At 48.4% G+C, this 25,560-nt stretch overlaps 1 protein-coding gene across 1 annotated transcript in view; it reads right to left on the bottom strand.

The window, feature by feature from the left end:
* The window catches only part of LOC144145743 (uncharacterized), a 265,611-nt gene extending 249,439 nt beyond the window's left edge, over window positions 1-16,172 (bottom strand). The window contains exon 1 of the mRNA XM_077677448.1: window positions 15,923-16,172. The gene's annotated coding sequence lies outside the window, so the exon portion shown is untranslated. The remainder of the gene's footprint in view (window positions 1-15,922) is intronic.
* Window positions 16,173-25,560: the final 9,388 nt, after the last annotated feature.

Below are 25,560 nucleotides of genomic sequence, written 5' to 3'. Positions count from 1 at the left end.
ACTGTCGCCATTCCTTCTTTGTTTGCTTTCCTGCCCGTTTTATTTTGTTTGTCTTCGGTGTGCCCTTCGTTTGCTCGGTTATAACGAGGAACGACGGCGCTGTGAAACCACAGGAGCGGGCGCTTAAGTGCTGTGCACCAATACTAACCATTTTTTTAGTTTCAATTTGCCGACTGTCCATCTTTAATGCCTCATGGGGAACCTTGCTGTCATTCGATCCCATTGCATGGTTAAGTGCATTTTTCATCCCTTTAAAACACACATGCTGAATCTCAAATGAACTATACTTGTCACGTAGAAAGCCCGCAAAGCCAGGGAATCAATGAGGGAATGAATGAATTTTTACTAAAATGAAAAGGGCTGCAGTTGGCGTCGATGAGTGGGGCCCTATAGTACAAAACTCCACTGAGACTGGCCATCTCTTCCGGGCTCGAGCTGACCAGGAGTGCCTCCCATAGATCAAATATTTTTTTCCTCTAGTGTTGTGTGTTATGCGAATCGCTGTTGCAACACCAAATGACGTGGTGTGGGAGTGTTGCTGCAGGTTCAACTACCTGCCCAGTATTTCCCAGGGAACATGAGGCTATACCTGTGGAGGTTCGGGTAAGTAAGTGTTTGTCTCTGCCTCCGGGAAGTGGCTTTCATTGCGTTTAGCTCTGTATAATTGCGCTGATTACGGTTTGAACAATCACAAATAAAGGAATAATGACTGCGCGCTCGAAGCGGCGGTGGGGCTATAGGCTTCCAGTGAGGCCTGTGTTTCCCGACGGACGTTAAGGCGGCCTCGCGGACCTCAACTTTCTGGTGACTGTGAGTTTTGTTAGCGTCAAAAAAACTGACTTGAATTTACGTTGTGGTCACAACTATACAGTGACCCGCTTCTGGCACAGACGCACTGAAATTTCCGGATGTACTCCACTTAAAAACACCTTCGTTAGCGATCTCCTCGAGTTTTATGCATTTCTGAATATTTGGGGCGGGAAGTGGTCCTGCAAGACTCATTGTGAAGGAGAGCACGTCGTTGCACCACTCATACACGCAGTCGACGAGAATAACTCTTCTTTATGGTTTGATGATTCGTTATGCATTGCTCCCACGTTCAGGTTTTCGCCTATCCGCTGGAGCCTGTCTTCGGGTCGGTAGAAGTATGCGAGCGCGGCGGCTGTGTACTTGAGGCCGCGGGCACGATTTAAGTCTGTGGGTAAGAAGGTGCTCCAGATTCCACGGGAACAACCACCTCAGACTTTCAAGAGGCCGCAGTATATATCTCGAATGACTATACAGCGCGTGCAGAAACTGCAGGGATGATAATAAAAATGCTAAAGCAGCGAGGGTAAACCAGAGCGAAAGACGAAATTAAGAGCGAGCAATACTGACGAGTTTTCAGTGAGCCTGCTGCGCACGCTTTACAAAAAAAAAAAAAATCCGAGGCTTTTCGTGGAGTAGGCGCCGGTGGATAACGTCTTCCTCGAGCGTGTACACGCGTAGCGAAGGAGCATGTTCAGCCATGAAGGGCGGATGATTGCGGCATATTCATCTTCATTCGGCGCCAGAGGAAGTTAGTTCCGCGAGGAACGAGCAAAATGGTCGTCTGCATGAGAGGAAACAATGAGGCGCGTATGCTGTGTGCATATTGTGGCCGAGCGTGACTCAAGAGCAGACTCTATACTCTCAGTGGTGCTTCAAACAATGTGCACCACTGGCGAAACGACTTCGTTCCCTTCAGGAGATCTCTTTTTAATTAGTCGTGTCTGAGAGAATGCCTCTCATTGGCTTGACTTGGCTCGATTTGGTATCCAATTAAAAATAGGCAAGGAAAGTTCCGTGTGGTGAGTCCGTGCGGTGTTCTTTGAAACTACCAAATTAGGGCGCTGCTACTTTTTCCAATGCTTAAGCTTGAACGGGACAGGGAAAGTCTTTATTGGAGGAAAGGCCGGCGCATACCTATTTGGGGAAGGGGCTCAAAGGATGGGTTAAAATGAAGTTGACTCTAGAATCGGGGGGGGGGGGGGGGGGGGGGGGGGGCGGTCTTGGTCTCGCCGTGAGCCTTTTGGGACGACAAAAGGACTTGTAGTTAGCGCTTTGAGAAAAGGAGACCGACCAGCTTGAAGTCATGACTTACGTGATGGTGTCTCGCGTAAGATGCTCTTTTTGTCTATAGTGCGTGTGGGCGTGTATGTGTGTGCGTTCGTGTGTGCGTGCGTTGTTTTTACACAATTCTTAGCACACTCACACGAGCTCTTTTTGCTCAAAGTGCAACTCAAGGAACACTGGTGTACGTGTACTGCCGCAATATCGAAACGATTAGAAACTACTAGGTATAGAGCTTGGCCTTGACTGTTTATTGAAAATGAAGAGACAATTCAGTCCAACGGAAGTGACCAATATTAACAACCGCCGACTTTAATCAAGAAGTTCATGAAACTGAAATATAGCCGCAAATGTATTTTTTTAAACAAAAGGAAGCCCTATCGAAAGAGCATTGCCGCAGAGCAGTACGGGATAAAAATTCTTTTCATTAAGCGCTCTTGTCAATTCTTTCGTGTTCGAGGAAAATGTTTAAGAGGTAACGTAGCAGCCGGAAAAAAAAGGGTGAGGAGATGGGGCGGTGATGCTCTCGCAGCCGTCAACCCGCGCTTGCCGTAATCTCGAATCCCACGCACGCACTGGGGCGTCAAGAAATAGCGGATGCCACAGCCGCCCGGCCCAAAAGTGTCTCGCGATGAACAGAGGAAGTCCGCCGCTTGTTAAACAACATCCTCGAACCGTTCGCGCGCTCCAACCGAGCACGGCTCAATCACGCTCCGTATCGATCAGCGGGCCTCGCTCCGCATGGGCCGCACGTACGGCCCAGGAGGAAAACGACGACGCGGCGCGGCCGGACCTTACAGCAGCTCCTGTTGCGCTGATACATGCGCCGTTTCAGAAAAAAGGAAAACAATTCGGGACGCAACAAGGTAACGGATTAAGAGCGTGGCGAAATATAGCACCTGTGCCCCGGAGGAGAGCCTATAGAACGTCAGCGACGCCTTCAACGTGTCGGTTCAGGTTTATTGTATAGGGTCGTGACGACAGCCACTCTGTCATGAAGAGCGCAGTCAGCTAATTCTTTCGGCCCTCTGTTTTACCTGTTCCCTGATTAATGCTCAAGAAAGCTCACGTAGAGTGCCGATTGAAACACGTCTGATTAGACGATGCGATCTAGGCTACAAGGGAACAATTATTACAGGATTCTGGGAGGGGAACCGCCCAGTGACTTTGCGTGTGTACTTTACACCTATTAATCCGGTAACTTGCTTTCCTCAGGGCCCTGAGGAAAGCAAGTTCTCTTTGCTGAAACGTAGGCCACAATCGTGCTTTTACCTTGTTCGAAGTTTTTCTTCTCTTGTGTTCTCTACCATCTTCAAAGTTCTACTACTCCCTGGATTTCGTGTACGAAGATGACGGAGCAAGGTAAGCCCCCTCTCCTCTCCCTGGCACACATAGCTCTCATCGGTGATAGCCACTTTAAGTACATTCACGACCACTTCCCTTCCGGACAACATTCACCATACATCAGCTTTCAAAGCGGCGCCACAACGCCGCCCCACGCAACATCACTCACTTCGTTCTGCACTTTGGCACTAACGACTTAAAGAACAACACCGCTGAAAGCACCATCGAGGCCATGAAAACTCTTGTTCACGATGTTCATATCAACAGGCCCAAAGCAAAGATAACCCTGACAACAGTACTTCCCAGGATCGAAAACACACACAAGCCAGACATACCCCAGACACACAGACTTCTAGCTCACTCACAAAGGTCAGCTAAGCTTAACGACTTCCTCATGTACCTTGGACACAACACAGAAAACGTTGACATCATCCACCACGCAAAAATTCACCACGACCCCCTAGGACACCTGGCCAAAGGCCCTGAGGAAAGCAAGTTCTCTTTGCTGAAACGTAGGCCACAATCGTGCTTTTACCATGTTCAAAGTTTTCTTTTCTTGTGTTCTCTACCATCTTCAAAAGTTCAACTGCCCCCTATATATATATATATATATAAGGTCTATATCTACCCATCTACACATAAACGTCAATATGCAGATGAACTAACAATACCGCGTTCATGCGGCCACGATTTTCCATGCAGTGTTGCACGATGTACTTTAAAAATCTTTGGCGCAGCTCACCCTGGTGGTGGAAGGCTGGACAAACTTCGAATCTGGGGCTCAACCTAGCTTCTTCCGGTTTTGCCATATTCTTGCTAGGCTGGAGAAATCGCGAAGCTGGGAGTCGACCTCGGTTTTGCTAAATTTTGTTAGGTTTTGCTGTGTCCTTGCTAGGCTAGGTTAAGATCGAGGGGTGAGGCCAAGGTTAGCCGGACTTGACAAGGCCGTTTTGGTCTGTGCCCCACACTGACAGAGGATCCCAGCATGGAGGAAGCTAGGTAGAACCCAGCTCTGCTGTTTCCTCAGCCTTGCACCACTAGTGCAAACTGCAGAAAGACTATCACTTTTAAAATGTTGTAGTAAGGGGTGCGCATACAAATATGCCCCTTGTGCTCACACTCGAGCAGGCGCGAAAGCTGACTTCACTGTTATAATACCTCGTCTGCGGTGGTGCACCCTTTACAGGCAGCGCAGTTTTTTTTTTTGTATATTTTCTGCTAACGCCACCGGACCAAGTTCAAGCTTAAACAGTTCCCGTACTGTTAAAAGAAAGTTTTAATCCCTGGAGTAATGGGCATACGTTTAATTCGGCGAACACCATCGTGCTCGTTGAGATTTAGGGGAGGAAAGTGGAATTAATTATTTATATTGATACTACGACGCCAGCAGACCCGAGTTTGTTTAATAAACAGAGTATTAAAAGTACGCGTATATATGTTGAAACACGCCCCCTGATGGTGCCGCTCGTCATGGGCCTCTACGGGATATAGAACGTGATTGCGCACCCCGGCTGCACCTTCGGGGCTCTAACCCATAAATAGGAATTTTTCGTGAACCTTAAGACTCGGTCATAAAAACGAGCGTCTAAATAGCAGGTTTAATGAAGGCCTTCTGGCGTATGTGTTATGTGTACAGAAAAATCAGTGAGCTAAAGAAACCTTATGTCATTTAAGTACAGAACAGAGGGACAGGTGAAGTAAGTGCTGAGTGCGCTTTGTGTAAAACGCGTTATTACAAATAAATTGGCCAATTGCACTTAAGGCGTCAGAGCCGTTCAAAGACCTCATAAGATGAGTAATACGCAGAAGCACGTCAAAATCTGTATGAAATTAGTTAGGGGTGCATCGTGTTCGAACCTCGCTCATAACCGGGTGACCAGAGAGAAAGAGAGAGAGAGGGAGAGGAAGCGTCAAAACACCTGCTAACGGCAGGGTGCAAGAACTGGAATGGAAAATAAAAAAAACAGAAGAAAAAGACGGGAAAGAGAAAGTATTGCATACAACACATAACCAAAGTATTGTGAATTTCACTTTAAAACAAGACGACATGAAAAGAATTGTTCTCGCATACTACAGAACCGGACGGAAACATAATCGAAACAATGCTATAATTTTGCTTCATTTCGACATTTAGAAATTAAATGGTTTTAGTGACTGAGAGAAAGCTTGATTACACGCGCTTGCGTTACCCCAGGACGGGAGCTGTCAGGGGTGTTCTGTAAAGCGGTAAGCAGGAGTGCTCCCTCGCGGCGCAAAAAGCAACACGCACCACTCGAGCGAATCTGAAACGCGGACCACACGGAAGCACTGCCTGTGGCCGTGGTTTACGTCGGCAGCGCAGTTGGCGGTGGTTTACGCTTCAAGTCATTGTGCTTGGACGTACTCCAAGGGTCGTCTTCCGCTCTGTCTGCGGTGCGATAGTTGAAGTGGCGGTCAATGTGCCCCAACCGGGCATTTTCTCTGTTGGATGCTTGTGACCACACTTATTTCCGTTCGTCAGCACGACAGGATTCCTCAGTCTCTTAATTGACAGACGCTGTAATGCCCAGGGTGTAGAGGGTCGGCGAGCGCCGGCAAAAGCGACAACGTGACCGCCAACGCATTTCGGTAAGAAAATTAAACATAGAAGATAAACTGACAAACGGGGGCTAAAAAGGAAGGTAAAGGGAGATTAAGTACCACGTAGCTATCGGAGTCTTCATTTTGGTTTTTATGGGCGATAAGATTCAAAGAAACGGCGTGCGGACCCACCGCCTTACTGTCGTCAGTCATCTCGAGTCCATCCCAGACGGTGGAGTGGGTAAGTGACAGTTTTGACCCTACAGCGCAGAGCAGTCCGAAGAAGGCAGCGACGGGCTCCCCTCCTTCAGCGAGCCTCTCCTGCTCCACTATTATACCTTCCTCGTCGTGCTCATCGGTCAACGAGCATCAAGGACCTACTTTTAGAACGACCTCCCTCCTCTCGCCGCAAAGGCTCCCCCGCTGGAAGAGAGGGCGGCTACGACAGGACACGGACTCACGGTGTACTGCAAGGCTGCGTTGTAGCGCCGCAGCTTTACCGCGCAACTTCACCTCGGCCGCACCGTTCGGGCTGGCTGTTTATTACTTATATCGCTGCAGGACAGGCGAGGAGGGGAGGGTCTGAGGAAGGTTGAGCCGATGCCTCTGTCCACGTTTCCGCGGCGCCGCTTTGACGCGTGTCGGCAAGGGCAGAAATGGGACCAGCGCTGGCAGGCGCAAGTTATAGCATCTCGCCCGCTCCCTACTCAATGGCCGCGCCGCTGCTACTGTCCTCGATGGCTTCAAGAAGGAGGGGAGGAGAAAGCGGAGGACTGAAAGGCGTGCGCGTGTAGACACGTGCCTGGTCGCCTGTTTGAGCGCCGTCAATGATCTGATGGAGGCGGGATGAAAAGAGCGCCGGGATCGGGCAAGGTTGCGTCACTTCTGTTCTGTTTTCTCTTACGGGAAAAGTTTTATCAACGATTCTGTGATCGCGGTCGTCGGCTTTTTCGCCTACGATTAGTGCCGCCGTTTTTTTTTTTTTTTTTCTTGCTCGTTGGCGAAACGGAAGGGGAGGTGCGTTCGGATAATGATCTCAATATCCGCATCAACAAAATGAAATATAGGAATAATCTCCTCGCAATACTACAACACCTGACTTTACGGTACGGATCCCAACGCAGCTGTCTTATCCTGTTGAATGAACCTGGCTGAATCTCGCCGCCTCTTTTGAGAAACAGCCAGCTCCAGTGCAACGCATAAGAAATGCACTGGAGCAGAGTTTAGCATTCGATGGATACTATTTGTAATTGGGTAACCTGAACCACTATTGGCGCTAAATAAAGCTCTCTCTCTCTCTCTCTCTCTCTCTCTCTCTCTCTCTCTCTCTCTCTCTCTCTCTCTCTCTCTCTCTCTCTCTCTCTCTATCTCTCTCTCTCTCTCTCTCTCTCTCTCTCTCTCTCTCTCTCTCTCTCTCTCTCTCTCTCTCTCAAGCTATTTATGGTATGCCAGAGTATCGCTGGCTATGTTTTCGGGTGTTCAAAGGCCATGAATCGGAAGCCGAGATGCCCGGATAAATAGCCGAGAACGGCAAAAAGCTTAGAATTGACATGTACGCTAACCTTCTACATAGATATATATGAGCAGCAACGTTGAAAAAAGAAACGCTGTTGCTAGTAATTTTGATTTGCCGGCTACTAAAAATGCCGCAGAAGCGAAACCTGCTGACATGGCCAGAGAACCACTTGTTACTCCACATAAAAAGTCCCAGCATTACCTCCTCCCTTCTGAAGTTACGAGTGAGAAAGCTGGCGCATCATGTAAACAAATAGTATTTTGACTAAAAAGGAAAATGTATGACGTAGCATGGTTTGCACTTACTCTCGCTTATTCTAAAGTGAACAATGTTAGGGGGATGTGAAACACATTTCCCTAACGTATACCTTCGCGCGCATTCTTAGAGCAGGCATCATAGAAGCTGGCGCTTCCTCGACAGTAGCGGAGACCAAATCGCTGCGCGGCCTGTTCTCTGATACGGTCCGGAACGCCCCTTCCTCGCTCCCTGAGCGACCGCTTCAGAAGCCTGCAATGACCGCTCATCGGTCTTGCAAGACGAAGCCCTTTGGCGTCCAGGAACGTACACCAGTAATCTGCAGGGGAGGAACTCTACAACTTTTCCTGTCGGACCGCGGTGTTGGTGGTCGTTTTCCTATTGGCTTTCTTCCTTTCTTTCTGACTTCTTTCTCCCGCCGACGGTTTTGCCGTGCCCCTAAACGACAAAGGAGGCGCTTATTCTGGAAAGATAACGCGAGCCCCCGGTTGCGTCGCTGCGTGCGGGAGTGCCAGGGGGCTGTGCGGAACCAAAGCGCGACCATGCTCGATTTGATGCAGTGCGCTCGAAAGCGCTTCGTCCGCGCAGTAGGCGCCGAGGATGAAGGAACAAAGTACTTCCACTTGTAGCATGTGCGTAAGTATAGAAAATACGATCGTCAGTGTGTCTGGGTAGAAGCGTCGGTCGGGCAGTGAAGCGGAACATTGGAACATTTCGGAGCATGACGAGCTTTCCGGGCTGAAAGCCCGGAGTTACGACACACCCGCACACGCAAGTTGAGGGAAATGTTCGACTTTAAAGCGGCCGCAGATCAGTTAATCTTAAAACGACATGAATGCCGCATAGTACGTTGACCTGCCGGTTGAAATGGTTTCGTAAGCCATTAGGCGCTCTTGAGAGTCCGCGTGTACTGCGTGACAAACCACTTAAGTCTGCCTACACTACAGTCCCCCACAACCACTGCGCGCTGCAGTGAAAGTCGCTCCAAATCAAGTCAAAGATCACTTCGATGCTTCGGCAGCAAATTGATCTTGCCATCCTAATTATATTTAAAGTCCAGGACAGATTTAGTGTTTTGTAAGCAGCTTGAACAGAAGGACGTTTGCGTAACTAGCATGCTTGATACATAATGCGTCTATGCGTAGACAGTTTGCGTTGCCTGTCTCGTCCTCTTACCAAAGCGCTTAAGCAACGTCACAGAATGAACTCGTGCCCATTTCATTTGGTTAAGTTACGGCTACCAGTTAAGTGATTGATTGATTGTAGGGTTTAACGCGCCGACGTAACCCAGGCGATGAGGCGCACCGTAGTGGAGGGCTCCTGATTAATTTCGACCACTTGGGGATTTTTAACGTGCACCGAAATCTCGTGCACACGGGCGTTTTTTCCTTTACCCTACATTGGAAAGGCGGCCGCCGCGGCCGGGAATCGAACCCACGTGCTCGTGTTCCACCAGTTCAGTGCAAGCCCATAAGAACAGACCTTACATTTCCTCTACCGGCTCTCCACCATATAAATAAGCTTCGGCATGCGTTTGTTCATAGGCAATGCAAAATACACCCGCTGCACCACTTTGTTCCCATGTTTTTAACAGCCAAGCTGCTTAGAAAATCGTTAGAGTTTAGCGACCGCAGTTACAAATACCAAGAAAATTCCGAGCGCACGTGAACGCGTGCCTCGCGGCGACCGCGCATGTTCCCCGCACACGTTTGTCAAGCCAAGCATGCCCACTCAGGAAGATGGGCCAGGACTGGCAAAAAATAAATACAACAGAGTTCGCCGTGACAACCCTGGCTCGGAACGGGAAAGACGAGTCATAGCGTACGCACGTCCAAGATGATGTCCAATGATAAGTCAATTTCAAAGGAAGCTCACACTTATAGCAAGAAAGATGGAGTAAAAGTCGTTGCGGTAGCGAAGAAAAAGCAAATCGGCTGCAATCGCGGACTTAAAGAGTGATGATGGTCGTGAAGGTTGCGTGCAGCTTCGCCACCTTCAAGTCTTCGGCGTTAGTGTGAGCTTCCTTCATTTTGACTTTTTTATTCCTTTTCCCTTCAGGTCGCCTCTGGAACACATCAACCACCAAGCCAACGGGACGGGTAAAACGCACGTCCCACCAATGCACGAAATTTTACCCAAGGTCCCCACGGATTCGTTTTAACGGGATTCTATATACAGTACGGAGGGAAAAAAAAAAAGGGGGGGGGGGGGCGTTTACGGCAGGCCTTCAGCAGTCGACGGCACAGCCACAGCGCAAGCTTCCAAACCCTGTGGGAACAAGACAGGCGGATGCGAGGGCTTAATTATGTCCGTCGCGGCCGGTGACGCGCACAACGCTGTCGCCCCTCTTCCAAGCCCCGGCGTGGCTGCATTTCGGACACCGTGACCACGCTCCGCGATAGCGTGGAGAAAAAAAAAAAAAGAAAAGTAGTACCGGCCCGTGGATGACCTTCTCGTGAGGGAATAGCGCGCTATGGGTATATGGCGCTGCGCGCGTTTCCCGTCTCTATGTGGTTGTATTAGACGAGGTCACGCCGGCGCAGAGACGCGCGTGTGTATGCGGGCAGGCTTTGAGGAAGTTCAGTGTGGTTAAAGGGTACGTCAATGCGGTCACTCGTTAAAGGAACCTGACTTAGTGGCTCTATGGTCAAAGGGATATATTCGTGAATGTTTCGCGACTGTATAATGCATTCGTTTGCATCTAGCTACGTTAGTCGACGGGTTATTACACAATGAAGGGAATATCGTAAGCACCAGCTCACTAAAGATGCAAACAATATCATTGTGCTAGCAGAACTGCATGAAGAACAGCCGCCGAAAAATCACTTTAAGAAAGAATAATGGCTACAGTTAGTCTTTTTGAACACTTATTCAAATAATAAAAACCGACTTGGGGGGGTGGGGGGGGGGTGGGGGGGGAGGGGGGTTCTCTTGTTAACGCATCAAAACCCCTAGGTGTAGCAATATGATATGGTTGAGGACTGCTAGATATACGACATATATGTCGTGGCCAGTACGGCTGTGTTGTGGTCCTTACTGAACCCTTTACTTGTGTTTTGGTACGTTCCGGAAAAACGCTTTGGTTCAAACCAGTTATCGGCCTAAGCATTGTGACGAAAGCGTTTCCGGTACTTAACACAAGTGCCTAGCAGTGGGCTATACATATACTAACGCGATTTAAATTTACACATCGTAAAGCAGCATGTCCTGCCGTTAAGCACGTGCCAGTGAACACAGAAATGCACTTTTCTGCGCCATACAAGTTGATCTGCGGTGACCCTAGAAGGTAAGCTGCGTTACGCACAGCTCACACCAAGAGTTTATTGTGTTTTGTGTGTGTGTGTGTGTGTGCACCACTGGCCACTCACGAACATCCCAATGTGAGGCTCCTCCGGTCATTCAGATGAAACTGCCGACCTTTTCATTTTTGGGTGCTGCAAATGCTCAATCCTTCAGAAAGCACACGACGCGAAACGCCGGGTACACCACAGAAGACCGCTGCTGTTAAGTAAAATTATTTGACCAGCGCCGACAACAGACGATAGACTTCAGAACCGCTAAAAACAGTTTAAAATTGCTCAACTATTTCTTGGTATATCAAACGAAGAGACCCGTCTGTCTATCTGTAACGCTTGACGGGATTCACTTTCACTGCTTACAAAAACGCTAATTTATATTAATAAAGTGTTCTAAAATTTTCGTACTTTAATATCAGACTCCTTATATTACACATAAGGATTATTTCTGGGCAAGAAATTTGTATATAGTATTTGAGCTGCCTTTACGGAGACTCGGCGTACAGCGCTCTGTGAGGATGATAGGGTTTTGTGCAGGTATTTCTAGAACAGCGTAAAAATACGAAGAGAAGACGCAAACAGGACAAGGCGCTGTGTTGTCCTGTTTGCGTCTTGTCTGCATTTTTTTTCGCAATCGTAAGAATCATTTGCCGACACTTCCAAGATTATACCTTATTTTGTGAGGTGCTCAATATAGGCCCCAGGGCCTTCATACTTTGATACTAGGCTATTTATATTGCCTCTAAAACTATCGTTCCCCGCAAAGCATTTGTGTGTAATAAAAAAAAACGATTTTAAAGGTGAGCGTCCTACGGGGGTGCATTATCTCATATTCAGGGATCGATTAAAAGACCATTGGCCCTTCCTCTTTCGGTGTCGGACTGCTATTTAACGCCTAAAAATGCCTTCTATCGATACACTTGTGCATAGTGGTGAAACCGACTTTAAAGAAACGCGTTGTATATACCAGCGGCTAAATCATTTATCTGAGCCTTCCCACTTTACAGTTCCTGCGATTTCTTTCTCCAGAAAATCGAAATGGGAGCTGGACATGACTATAGGTCATCATTATACTTCTCCTTAAAATGCACTGTACATGCGCGCTCTTTTTTCTTTTTGGCCACTGAACTTTTATGCCCGTTATCTTGTTATCGCTGTTACGTTTTGTAGTTAACCAAACCTTGCTCCGCTACATGCGCATTCGTTTCGAGGGTTCTTGGAGGGTGTGGTCAGTGCGTATTCCTTCGGCGCTTGAATCGCGTGGACTACGTGGTTCTTTTGTGTTTTGACTGCTTAAGCTGCGTAGACACGTCACTTATAGAAGCATACAATTTTATTTTTGGTTGAGAACGAAGGAGTATACGATGCTAATACACTTTAACATAGAAAAGTCAGGGGCCACTTGTTCACTAGTCATGCGTGTCACTTCCATGTGCCTGTCACCTTACATTTTTTAGGGGCAAAGCCGCTTAGGGGCTTGGGCTGTTGATGTCTCATGTCGTCGTCGTAACTGTGGTCTCATGTAGTCACGGTACTAAAATCCAGGGACACTCGTTTACGCCTCGTACTAGAACGCTTCGTAACGCGTACTAGAAAACACCGGGACACTCGTTTACACCTCGCGCTAGAACGCTTCGTGCTTCAAAGACACGAGAATTTTACAGCAAAGCTGTATACATCTTCCCCCGGGGCCCCAACGGTTTCATCTCCGTTGGCAAAAACTCAGAGGTGCCAAGGATACACTTATACACTGCATGCTTCGCCCTTCCCCAGGTTTCACGTTAGTGGAGACGGCCCGGCATTGTTCTGTCTGAGTTAGAGGTAAAACATGCAGCATGCGTTAACTATTTCAAGGACCAGTTAAGCAGTCCTAAAATATCATAGATTAAAAACACACAAGTGAACAATATGCAGTCATTCTACCACAGGAGAGGAGGAGGAATGCCTTTATTACCAGAGGGGGCATGAATGCCCTGTTGGGGAAGGAGAGGGACACGAAGGAAGAAGAAAAAAACACACGTCTGGATAGCGGCGTGGACGCAACCAACAGTGCATTATTTTCGGGGCTCAGTGGAAGATAACCGGCATCCTGGCTGTAAACGCATTGCTCTAAGGAATACCTTAGAGTGGACGAGAAGACCATACGAGGAAAACACGAATTGAATCGCTTTCCCTGGTACAGTTGGGCATCTAAAGATATCAGTAATTGTCGACATCCTGTACGATTCTCCGTTGATCTTCGCCACTTTTTCCTGTCTTTCGCGCTGCGTTAAAAATTGTCATCATTAATTAATCCCCATGCTGTCAGCTGGCAGATAAGGAGGGACGCCGTTCGCAGAATCGCGGTTCTTAACACCTGGACACCTGCACAGACCCAACTATCGCATGGACTCAAATTAGGCGGCACAGCGAGAGCAACGAAATACATCAGCGGGCCTCTGGTTATCGGTCGTGGACTGCCCGCGCACTTCCCGAGACCCAGTTCGGCGATTGATTTTCACGAATATTTTAATCGTACCTCTTGCTTGAGGGGAGTCCTTGAACTATGCAGGGAAGGTAATGGAGGAGGCTCGGAACCTGCTTGATGTATACCTAAACAGGAAAATTTGTCGGTGTATATAGTTGAGGGTCTCGCGGGGCATAAACGTCCGTATGCGGCCTTTTCTGGCAACTGTTGTTTAACACATAAGCGTTTTGTACTTCTTTTTTCAACCGAACATTTCTACTGATCACTGGTGCCGTCCATCGTTACGCTAGAACGCACTGCAGGAAAGCCAACCTACACAATGAACTCCTCAAGATAAACAAAATCCGGGACCATCTCCACTAAGTGAAACCTGGGGAGGGGCGACGCATGCATTATATAAGCTTATTCTTGGCGCCTCGGCGTTTTTGCCAACGGAGATGAAACCGTTGGGGGTAGATGTAAACAGCTTTCCTGTAAAAGTCTCGTGTCTTCGCAGCACCAAGCGTTCTAGTGCGAGGCGTATAAACGAGTGCCCCGGTGTTTTTCTGGTAGGCGTTACGTTCTAGCGCGAGGTGTAAACGAGTGTCCCGGTGTTTTAGTACCGTGACTACATGAGACGACGGTTACGACGACGACACTAGACGCCAACAGCCCGAGCCCCTAAGGGGCCTTTGCCCCTAAAAACGCTTTTCGTTGTGGGAATCGAGCCTGGGTCCCCCGCTTTATGAAGCCCGCGTCTATCCCATTGCGCCACTCCGACACGGCCGAAGTAGTTTGTATTTTGGACTTTGACTATCACTCAAGTTGCACGAGAGAAAGCTCCGTGTTTTAACACCTCCTCTCTTCAAATAGAGCGCTCTGATTTTTTTTCTTCAAGTTTAGCATACCTTTTCGAAGTGTCGGGCTGAAATAAATAAGTACTAGCGATACGGTTAAAACTCACTTCACACGAAAATTTTCTGTGGTCTTTCTTTCGGACAATCCATCAATATCTTATTTTGGTGCACTCTATTTTATCGCGTTATTTACCGCCGTGTTAGTGTGTAATTCCGACTGATTCGTAGTTAAGAATGTTATTCTTAACTATGTTATTATTAACTACGTTATTCCTAATTATTCTTAATTATCTGCGTTATTACGTTATTCTTAATTACGTTATTCTTAACTACATTATCTTAACTGCGTTATAAAATGTTATTCTTAACTTCTTATTCTTAACCTCAACTTCGGTGTGTTGTAACAAAAATAATTAATTCACTGGTCTCAAAAGGCAATGGCACGAGGTCCCTATGCAGAGTCTGACTTTGGCACCTCCCCCTGGACCTAACGCTGCATAATGCTCTTTTTTTGTTGCGAATCAATAAAACAATATTAAATTAAATTGAAGAGAAGTGACATAGCTTGCTGAAGTATTTGTACAGCACACCGTACACACACACAAAAAAAGACATGATAGGTTACACCATTCAAAAGGTGTGAACGAGCTGGGTATTTACCTCTAACGGAGCCAAAGTAGCAATAAACACTTGTACGTGGTATTACGAGGTGCGTTGCAGGTGCTTGAGTATTTCGGGCAAGTTCTTTCGCTTCTTGTTTCCTTTCGGTCGTGTTTATAACTGTCAGTCGCGATGCAAGACAAGTAATATGACAAGTGCTCGGGGAGCAAATTTAAGATTATCCAGATGTGGACATTTCGAGCTGCAAGGAATTTCTTTAAAACGTCATCTTCACACTTTGTTCAAGCGTGAATGTTTATTCACGATGCGCGCATCTCGTCTATGTCGTAGGGCACAACAACCTCCACAATTAAACTTATCCCACGCGCGAGACTACGAAGTGATGTCATCGGCTTCTTCTTCAGACATTTACCTCCGAAAAAGGAATCCGCCGTATACCCTCGTAAGTCGTCGTCGTTTTAAAATGAGGACGTGCAAGGTTTGCCCTAACCTTCAATGCATACGGGTTGCGACCAATGGTTTTAAAAAGCTTCGCTATCAAAACGAAACTCATTCATTGCATTGAGAATTTAATATGGTCAAAGTCTGCGCTTAATAAGGTCGATCACTGTGATTAGATTGTGCGCTGTGGTTTCGTGCGTTGATCTGTTCACCTCTTTTTCTCTGCGCTTTCTTTTTTTTTTTTTTGGAATCAAGAAGGCGTTAAAGGCTACTGCCACTTACAACGTATAATTATAAGAAGCGCAGAAACCAGGAACTGCTGACGAGAACGGCAACAACATCACTCATTATATTAGCAGCTTTCACTTAAGCGTTGGCTTCAAAACACAGCGCCTGGGCTATCCGAGCCCAATTTTTTGCATGCCGCAGTGACACAGGCGCAAGGAAAGGAGCATCTGGCCGGAGTAGAAGCGGCGCTACGTAAGACATCACCTACCTGTCAATGCAACTGTCGCCCTTGGGCGAAGCGGCCTCTCATCGCGACGAACTCGTGAACGACCACCTCGAGCAAAATCCTGGCCGGGTGGGCTTTGGACAGTAGCAGGCAGAGACGAAACAGGGAATTCCGAACAGAAGTGCAGCACGGTCCCAGCGAGGGTTGTCACCAGAAAAGCGCGCACTGAATCACACAAGACGTCGCACGCACCGTAAGCACGAACTTTGTCCCAAGGACAGTCGAAAACCGAGGATTCAACACCGGGACGCCAATGACAGCCGAGAGGCGTCAGCAGACGACCTCGGCAGATTCCTAAGCAGACGACCTGTTCGGATGAGTCCTACGGGCCCGGTCTGAACAGTTTCACGCCGAAACAAGAGGGGCACGGTCGGACCACGAGTCGATGCAGACGCGGCGCCGAGGCGCAGCGCGATGGTGTTCGGTTCGTTCCTCCGGAGCCTCCGAAGACGCCGGCGGCCGTCGAAGAGGATGCGCGTTGGACGGGGAGAGAAGTGGGCCGCGAAACCCGCGCGCGTCGGTCTCGTGCACTGACGCTGGCTGGCAGCACGGCGCTGCACCAAGCGGCGACTGTGGACCTCTCTCTCCCTGGGCTGCAACGGAGCGGCAAGGGCCGTCGGACGGGCGCAGCTGGACCGCGTTCCGGTCTGGCGGCGGCGCGCTGGGCAGGCTAGCTGGCGGCCGGGGAAGAAGAACCTTTCCCGGTCACGTGGCAGCGGCTGGAGGAGGCACGCCTTCTGGCGTTGTCTCATCTGGCCGCTGTGGGCCAGCCGAGGCAAGAGTCACCGCTGGGGCCCTGGTGCACCGGCCGTGCCGAGGGGCGCCGAGGTCCGCGCGGGAAACGGCGAGAAAAAACCCTAATTTAGGGCCAATGTCTCCTCTGGCCCACATATCAGGGTCCTCAGAGCTCTTGACGTTCTTTTCGGCTGCTGTTCCTTATGGACATTTGCCGAGTGTCGGGCCCCGTTAGACTGAATGGTCTCTGGACGTGGCCGTTACTGACACTTCCCAAAAAGTACGACGGCCACCAAATGTCCGCTGTCAAGCAGCCCGTGGACAAAACATCGCGGGCCGTATATTTATGGAAAATATGCCGATGCACTTACCGAAACATTTTCTTATTCCCTTTAACCTAATTCTATTGCTGCCCTCTGCCGATCATTGGTACCGCGTTTCATACGCCTCTCATTGGTAGCGGCACTGCATTCAGCCGTAGTGATTCGCCAATTTCGTATTGAAAAAAAAAGCTGTTTCGTTTTGTAACGCGCATACAATTTCGACAGAGTAAACAATAAATGGCAGTTCTACCGACCCTCTTTTTTTAATGAATTACCTAAGTTCGAATTTACGTTTGACGACTCGAAGCTACCCCTGGGCTATAAGGCGCGCCGTGTTGGAGGACCGTATATTGGTTTAGGCCCCCTCAGGATACTCAACGTCGCCGAAGTACAGGCACAAGGACGTTTTTGTTTTTCCTCTCGACCAGAAAAGTAGCTGCACGGCCCAGAACTGAACCCGCGACTTCGGGCTCAGTGGCGCAATGGCTCGCTCACTGAGTCATCACGTTGACGGTTCTGAGAAATTATCACTGAGGAACATTGATAAACGGAAATTGCTTGATTAAGCAGGATTGCTGATCGAACGGAACAGAAGCGTGAGAGCAATTGTTGCTTGTTCGATCCCTGGAGTAATATACTGTCAGAAACAGGACGCCTTCATAGACTGGTCAGTTATGGGATAGTTTAACAAAATTCGACTATAGTACCTAATGCACCTTATTCTCCAAAGCCCGAAATCAATCTACCCAACAGCATTTTTCCAAACTATTGATTTGCTTGATTTATTATGAGGTTTGACGCGCCGATGCTACACAGGCGATGAGGCGTGCCGTAGTGGAGGGCTCCTGATTAATTCTGACCACCTGGGGTATTTGACGTGCACCGAAATCTCGAACACACGGGAGTTTTCGCCTTTCGCCTCCATCAGAAAAGCGGTCGCTGCGGCCAGGAGTCCAGCCTGCGTCCTTGGGCTCAGCAGCACCCCTGAGCCACGGCGGCGGGTTAGCCAAAATATTGATTTGTAATTTTCGTACGCAGTAGTCACGCTTCGTTTACATTAATTGTCACCTGCTTTGACTTACTTTATGGTTGGCTATAATTGAGGTCACAGATCTTGAACATTTCGCCAAGGACGTGGCGTTTTACAATGTACGAGGAAGACCTATTTTCTCGCAGTTTAAAACATCTCGCATAGTCTGTTGTTCCTGCAATAAAATAAGTATGTACTCGCTGATCCTAAAAATATGGTTTCGTACCATGTATCCAAATACACTGACCTTCTTAACGTTTACGTCGTATTTAGAAAACGAAACCCAGAAAGAGCAACGGCCTTGAGCTCTGTCATCAAGTTCAACGAGATCGAAAAGAAGAGTGCCTCGTTATGCGCTGTATACGGTTAAGTACCATACAATTCACTTTTCCTCAAATTCGGGTCCCCAGCACTCTGAAAGGTGCGAAAAAAAAAACCAGGTGACCCCAACAAAAAGAACACCACGAAATCCTCCGACGACATTTTGGACGCAACCCTGAAAGCGCGCCATGAAGGGGAGCAAAAATAAAAATCGTCAGGAAAAGAATGAACCCTGCGGTACGCCGACCGTTATGCGAATATACTTCGCGCCGCTTATTTATTATTGTTGTGCCAGTGCAGGCAAGCTTTCTAGTCCTTTCGGATGACATTGACCCCACTGTCGGGGAAAAGGTCGCGCGAAGTGAAAACCTCATCGCGCGAAGTGAAGTTTTGACCCAGGTCACGGCGGATCGGCGAGAACAGATGGGGCGATATTAAGATTGTCACCCAGATCTCTTCACCCAGTTCGTAGAGTGTGTGCGCTCAATGAAACTGAGTCTAAACGTTCGAATTTTTGCGTGATGGACACTTGACGAAAAAGAGAAGAGACGAATGCGTGCGCATTGTTGATGGTTCGCCGCCTAATGGCGCCTGAGGCGCGACATCGCGACTATAGAAGCATACCCAGGCTAACCCTTGGAAGGGCTGGAATGAGAAATGGGCAAGCGAGGGTGTTCCTTTATGGCACGGCCCCAGTGAATGGGGTTCGCAGACACTCTTGGATTAGCAGTGCTCGCTGAGAAGGCAACGGAGGTAAGGAGGCAATTCACAATTAAGCTTCCTGGATTAATACGTGTTCCTCACACCGGCAGGCGTTCCCGTGTCCACCCGTAGTTGGGACAAATTAAGCCTACTGGTAGACTTTCTTTTCAAGTTTCAATCAAATAAATTCATTCATTCATTTTAATTTGATTACCAGACTGACGCCTACCAGCGGCGGGCCATGTTTCCAGTTTTCAGGGTGTTGTAGCACATTTATTTTTGTGCGTGCTTTTGCAAATGAGGCGCACTGACGAGTGTTCCCATTAGTTCTTCAGTTTCCTGTACCGGGTTAATTTTCTTTTAGGGGCGAAGCCCCTTATGGGCTTTTGCTGTTGGCGTCTCCTGTTGTCGTCGTCTTCGTCGTCCTCACTTGTAGTCACGGTACTAAAGCACCAGGAAACTCGTTTACGCCTTGCGCTATAGAACGTAACGCGTACTAAAAAAACACCGGTACACTCATTTACGCATCGCGTTAGAGAGCTTCGTGCTTCAAAGATACGAGACTTTTACAGCAAAGCTGTATACCTTCACCCCCCAAACGGTTTGGCAAAAAACACCAAGGGGCCAAGAATACACTTATACACTGCATGCTTCACCTCTCCCCAGGTTTCACGTTAGTGGAGATGGCCCGGGATTGAAATAATAGGGGGACGGATTTGGCTTATAACAATGCATTACCTTTTTTCAGTTGCAGTTTCGTGTTTGCATTGTTACCTGGTCCTTCCCCGGGGCACTCCTTGCGTTTATCAGTTCTAGTGACACATGAAGTTCCTACATAGGTAAGGCTGCGTCTTGCATGGGATATTGGATCCGGCTACCGGTGGGTTGTATATGTCTGTGTTTCTGTCCCCTTCATCTTGTGGGAAGAAGTGGCGGGCTGCCTGGTCTCCGAGTTCATCTTCATCGATTGACTGCGATAACTACAGAACCTTGGTGGTGTTACGTGCCTTGCTTTACCCAAAGAGCGCTTTATTCTTCATAAGTCCTGGTTCCTGTCCGTTCATCACAGCCACCGCAGTGGTCAAACCGTTTTGCAGGCATTAGTTCCTTCGCATATCTTTTGGCTTGTGCGCCTTTGCTGCGGACTTTTCACAGGTATTTGTATTTTGTCTTTGTTCCGCATCTACTCCGTGAGTAGCTCTTCTTTGTGCGCCCATTGATTCACGAAATTTTTGCTCAGGTCTGACGTTAACGCACAGCGGTAGTGTTCCTTTATGGTTTGCTATTAACTCTCTAAATTGGTCCCAGCCTACCGTTGTCAGCCGCCTTTTATTGTCGCTATTGTGTCAGCAAGCTCAATCCATGTGATGCACTTATCTCAACTCATAAAGCCCTCTCCACGCCTCCATTGCCTGATCGTTCTTTGCATATAGACCATGTGAGATACAACATGGTATCGTCTTGCTTGGCATAGAGTTCATGTCATGTCGGTTGGTCGACGTCACTGCATAGAGTTTCATGCCAATATATACTAGAGTAAAATCTGGCGCTGCAATCGTGGGCTGTTGTGGGCGCCACCATTGTAGCTAGCGACGTTCCTCGCCTGTTTGGCTTGGCTAGCCACAAAAATTTGTCTCGAAGCCAAAGTCAACAAAAAAGGGTAACATCTTTTTCTTGTTCATCTTGCATGAAGCTTCTAAATAATCTATGACTAATAATTCTATTTTAAGCTTCAATTTTATAATAACCAAACTAATTTAATTAATCTTCTACAGTAATACTGTTACTTTCTTGCAGCCAGAGGCAACTTTTCATCCTGTTCACGAGCCACGCCGAGGACAAATGGAATGTGCCTGCCCGATACATGACGGAACGCTCGCTGAAGCGGAGTTCCTGAGACAGTGGCGCCATATTTTCCTCTAGTATATATTAGCATGATACTATTTGCGTCGCTGCACACTTCAAACCCTGCTCTCGTGGCTTTGTCAGCAAGGGCTTGTCCATATAAATCTGCGGTTTTGTATTGCCATTCCTCGTGTGTTGAGTCGATGTCCCTCGCAGGTATTACGTTATCCCCGGTGAATCGTTGCCATAAAAAAGGTATTCGTAAAAAATAAATGGCACCTGTCGCTTTATAGCTTCTTCGAGGTCGTGCGTACGTAGTGGGAAACCAGAGCACGTTTTTTTTTGTGTCTTTCCTGTTGTTTCCCTGAGGGGGTAGGCATAGGCATGGCAATTCCCTTGCACAGCTGCTCGGTTGCATACGGACGCTTTATTACTGGCTGGCCGTACGCGCCTCAACAGTGATGTGGAATCGCGATTAACATTTATAGGCTCCGCTGCAGGCCGTCCTCCTGGAGCTTCGGTTCTAAAGGACACGTGCCAAAGCAGCGTCGAGGTCATCCAAGGCCACTGCAGGCTCCCGCAAGGTGTCCGTAATTAATGAGTGGGCTGATGCCACGTTGTGCAGCACCACAGCCGGTTTCGGGCCACGCATGGTTGTTATCGAACGCTCACACGCGTTCGCAAGCGTCGGCAGACATCTCCAATCCGACACTACGGCAAAACTGTTGATGACAATCTCTGCGCCTGTTGTCTTGTCTGTTGTCGTCGTGACGCCATCTTGACCTCGTCGCCAATGATGTCAGTGCTCCTCAGGGCAGTGAAGTATCAGTTGGAGCGTACACCTAATTTGTTCTGAAGCCGAAGATAGAGTTAAAAGTGCAAGTAATGCGCGTAGGAACCCACCAACCCGTTTTCTCCAGATGAACTCTACGAGGAAAGGTAGAGACAGCCGAGGTGATGAAGAGAGGGTTTGTATTCAATAACGAAGTGATTGCGTGACCAGCTGACTCCAGTAGGGGCTTCTGGGCTTGAATTGGAGGGGAATTATAACTATTGATGCGAAGCGGAAACGTTCACCTACCAGAATAATTATTTATATCAACTATTGGAAGTCGCATTGTGTGTGTTTCAGTCTCTTTCACGTCAGCATGTCGAATGTCCTAAAGGTAGGCAGCAATAACCCACACTACTCTTTGCTTAGCGAATTCACTGAACGGGGGTCAAAAAGTTCCTATAATTTTTCTTTTGTTTTTTAACGCAATACTTTTCAGGCGTTGTTTATCGGCGTAATTACTTCTCAATGGCAGTAATTGTTTTGATATACTCAGTGGCTAAGGTGTTGCGCTTCTGAGCACGAGGACGCGCGTTCGATTCCCGGCCGCGGCGGCCACTTTTCAGATGGAGGCGAAAAGCGAAAACGCCCATGTGTACGAGATTTCGGCGCATGTTAAAGATCCCCAATTGGTCGAAATTAATCCCGAGCCCTCCACTATGGCGCGCCTCATTGCCTGCGTTGCGTCGGCGCGTTAAACCCTACAATCAATCAATCAATCAATCAATCAATCAATCAATCAATCAATCAATCAATCAATCAATCAATCAATCAATCAATCAATCAATCAATCAATCAATCAATCAATCAATCAATTGTTTGATATCCGTTACGTTCTTCTTTTTTTTCATATTCTTTTTCATATCCTTCTGCAGGTTTAGAAACCCTGAGGATTTTGTTTTTATTTAAACACCAACTTTCTTTCTACACGCTGACGCGAAAGATGACAAACGAGGTATACACCCCAAGTCAATGTTCTTAGGGTATTATCTGGCACGCTTTGAAGTCCAGGAATACGCGGCTCTTTCGCTTACCAACTCAACAATACGGTGGGTGCAGAGGCTACAGATGTAACCCTGAACTTCTTACCCAAAAATAAAAGTCCGCTGAGTCATCCCACGTGTTCAGTGTTAGTTTTTGAGCTACGGGAGGACATTGGCGGCCCATAACAGCGGAACAGGGATCGGAAATAGGCAGCAAACTGTTGTCAAACCGCAGTAGCGCGTTTACAGGGGAAACCCACAACTGCACTCCTCGTTGACAAGGAAGGAAGGAAGGAATACGTTTTTTTAGCCACCTGTGGTTGGAAGCAGCGCACCCGCTTGCGCCGAAGCGCCTGTACAATGCTCCGCCAGCCCAGAAGCGAAAGAGACGTCCGCCGCACGATGCGGAGTGAAGTGCGGTCAGACGGACAATTGTGTCAACGTGTCTCGCCTGGTCAGTGGCATGCACGCCGTACCCACATAACAGGATCACCGCAGTGGCGTCACCGATTGCCGCGACCTTGATGCACGTCACGACTCGGAGCGGCAGAAGGAGATGCAACAACATAAAATCGCGAGAGTGTTACGTGCCTCTGAGTGGCGCGATTTGAATGCAGCTAATGTAATAAGGAAGAGTAACAAGTCATTTTTCTCGCTAAAATCACCCGAAAACGTTCGTTATACTCTGTAAAAACCACACCTTGAGTATGTAAATCCTAAAAATGAAATGGAATGAAAATTAGAGCTGTCAGAAAAAAAAAAAAAAGATTTCCAACTCCCCAACTCAGAAATTTAAAGCTGTTGAAGTTTAATATTCCCCGCTTTATTCGATTCCCGGTAAATACCACGGCGAAGTCCAACGAAAATGTGATGGGATACTTTCGTACAGCACTCAGACACGTAGGTAAGGTCGCTGATAATTGAAAGCAGGAGGGTGTTCATATTACAACGGGTCTATTTCTTATCTAAACACGCTTGCCGTGAAATCGGGACGAAATATGGAAGCCCTTTAGCCACACAGGAGTGAGGACTCCCAATTTTCCGCTGAAACAAACTTTACCGGCAGCCCCGCAAAACGCTCCTGAGGGAAATATTTCTGCTACGTTCCGCCGAGGAGAGCAACAGAGTAGAATCTTAGCCTATCGCCCCAGGCGCCAAGCCGAATGAAGTTCCTCTACTGCTTCGGCAGTATTTTCATTTTTTTTTATCACTCGCGGAACCTATGCGACAGAGAAGTCGTATTCCCTCCTACTCTGTAGCAGCGGCACCGAGGGCTTGGCCCGGTCAGTCGCGTCGTTTTCGCTTCTTTTATTCTTTCCTTTCGCGACACCAGCACGGAGTCTGCATTTCTGCCCCAAAACTCCTCGCAAGCTTGCTTTATGCCTCGTTTCTTACTCCGCCTTCCGTTTTTTTTTTTTTTTTTTTCTTCCTGGCGCTACATTTCTCGCCGCCGACTGGCGCCAAGTGATTAGCGCCACTGGGCCGGTCAACGCTGCTGATGTCGGCGCTGTGGGTCAGTGGAAGAAACGGCCTGCGCGGAATGGTCTCCCAAAACGCCGAATGGTCTGCCAGCCTCCTCTCCCCTTAGCGCCGGCGTTTACGCCGCGTCTGCCTAGAAGCCGTCAACGTTACGGAGACAGCGACAGCCGCGGAAAAAGGACGCGCAAGTGTCCTCTGCGTGGCTGGCGCACATGTACAAGAGACACTCTGGGCGCATGCTACCCTGGGCTTGATTCGGCCTCGCAACGTTGTCCCTTTTTTCGCGCGCGAGAGTCTGCGCGTCGCTCAAACGAGGTGAGCTACTGCTGCCGTCGTCGTCGCGGGGGTTGTCCCGCGATGTTCTGTTGGACACGGTCCGCCGATCGTCGCTGCCGTCTCCCGGCTATGAGCGACCGACTGGACCCGATGCGACGCCCGGGCAGAGATTTCGCTCGGCGTGGGTGGGGTGGAGGCGGGCACCGAACGGTATCTTTTCGTTTGTCTCGTCTTGGCTTTCGTTTAGCCCGCTTTCGAGAGTTTTTGAAGGGAAGAAAAAGAAGGAGAAAATAGGAGCGACGGCGACGTCTTGTAGGGGCCATCGTACGAGGCAGGAAAAGAGGAATTAAAGCCGGCCCATCGGAATACGCTGCAATGAAGAACAAAAGAGCGGTTCGCGTGAAGGCGTGAAAGGTGGAAACGCGAAAGGACGCTCGACTGCCTTGCTTCGCGAATACGGCTGGACGACGTACGTTTCCATTGGGGTGTTCTCCCTGCGTAACTGTACACGAAAAGGGGGTCGCTCACGGGACAGGACCAGTAGTGCGCTAACTTAATTATCAACGGGAGGCAGTGCTGACAACGAGGTTGGCATCAGTCAACCATTCCTGCCATCTCTCTCTCTCTCTCTCTCTCTCTCTCTCTCTCTCTCGCTCTCTCTCTCTCCGCCATGTTCTTTCTCAGAACTCCCCTACAAGCTACTGGGCTGCCCATACAACTTCAACCGTTCGCCATCACACGGTAGTTTACTTCAACGGGCATTTCGAAATTCATATTTCTGTGTGTCTTCTGTGTTTCATTATCTCCTTTCCTCTTCCCATTCATCCCCGCAGTCTCTAAGATATTCGTGCATAAACATCTTACAGCGACCTAACACGCTTGTTTGCTCGTTTCTGTCGCTCTATGAAGTTATTAGCTATAATAGCAGGGAAGCTCTTGAGCAAACCGTTTGTGTATGGTGTCCGCAGTTAAAAATACCGAGAAAATGCCCAGCACTCATGCATGCATGCCTCGAGAGCATGTTCGTCAAGCTAAGCATACCCATTTCAGGAGATTGGCCAAGGTTGGCCGCAAAAAAAAAAAAAAAAAAAAAA

The sequence above is a fragment of the Haemaphysalis longicornis genome, unplaced genomic scaffold (assembly GCF_048455015.1).
Source record: "Haemaphysalis longicornis isolate Haplotype H1 unplaced genomic scaffold, Haemaphysalis longicornis Haplotype H1 scaffold_7, whole genome shotgun sequence".
NCBI classification, from domain to species: domain Eukaryota; kingdom Metazoa; phylum Arthropoda; class Arachnida; order Ixodida; family Ixodidae; genus Haemaphysalis; species Haemaphysalis longicornis.
This window is presented reverse-complemented; position numbering and strand designations above follow the sequence as displayed.